The sequence below is a fragment of the Amaranthus tricolor genome, chromosome 3, assembly GCF_026212465.1.
Source record: "Amaranthus tricolor cultivar Red isolate AtriRed21 chromosome 3, ASM2621246v1, whole genome shotgun sequence".
Classification (NCBI taxonomy): domain Eukaryota; kingdom Viridiplantae; phylum Streptophyta; class Magnoliopsida; order Caryophyllales; family Amaranthaceae; genus Amaranthus; species Amaranthus tricolor.
The window spans coordinates 20771528-20772699 of record NC_080049.1 but is presented as its reverse complement, the minus strand read 5'-3'; positions in this window follow the sequence as shown (position 1 = coordinate 20772699).

Below are 1172 nucleotides of genomic sequence, written 5' to 3'. Positions count from 1 at the left end.
ACTTCACACTACTATTTAATTAAAATAATACCCACTACAACCCAAAGATTCTATCTTCCTTAATATCTGTGAAAAATCCAAAGTGAAAGATCACAAAAGAACGGTGGGAGTAGTATTTTTATATACACACTATTGTTATAAACTTTGTGTCTAGAAATGCTAATGAAGTTATTATTTAATTAAATTTACTAACATATGAAAATAGGTATTCTTAACCTATGAAAATAGGTATTCTAAAGCTCCTATATGTTCAAAGTAAAATTTAAGCCTCAATATCTTTAATTACGCATCTTAAAAAATTATAAAAATATGATAATTAAGTAGACAAATCTAGCGATATATCACATGGATATGTTATATGTTTTATATATCTTTCAAAAATCATAGTCAAATTTTTTTCTCGCTCCTTAAAATAGAACATTCTAAATGAAAAGAACATTAGAGAATATATAATATTATATATGAAGTAATTGTGAATAAGAGAGAGTAATATCGTGGCTTTTTCCAAGTACAATTTTGTTTGATTAAACTTGTTATATATTTATGATTGTTACTTTAGTGTAGATGTCAAATGACATTTTTATCAATAAATTATTAGATTTCTTTCGAAAAACAAGTTTTGCGTATTCCAATGTGGTTGTCGAATTGTTTATAGCTAGAGTTATAAAGAAATAACTAAAAATTATAAAAATTTGATATGAAAATATGCGACGAGATTAATAGAATGGATCTCACATAACTATTTTTTTTTTCTCTTATGATAGCCATAATATTTAAATAATAAATAATGTAAAAATTAATCTTAGTGCAAGTAAAAAGGTGAAATATGAAGGGGTGCACTATCTAGAAGGAGTTTAGGTAAATCACGATTATTTAGAAGAGTGATAAATCACTATTATGTAGCCTAATTTTATGGGGGGATTTTTGGTGTTATGTTTTATCTTAGTCTTATTTTATTTATTTTATTATTATATCTTTTATTTTTGTTGATTTGTAAATCTTTCTTTATTACTAGAGCTGTTCAAAAGTGACCCGACCCGAAAATCCGATCCAAAATCGAAAGTAAACCGATCTGAAAATGTGTTTCTTTTTAGGTTTATCGAACCGATATTAGCCGACCCGAAGCTATACCCCAACCGGTTGACAACTGAAAATGAGAAAACTGAACCCGA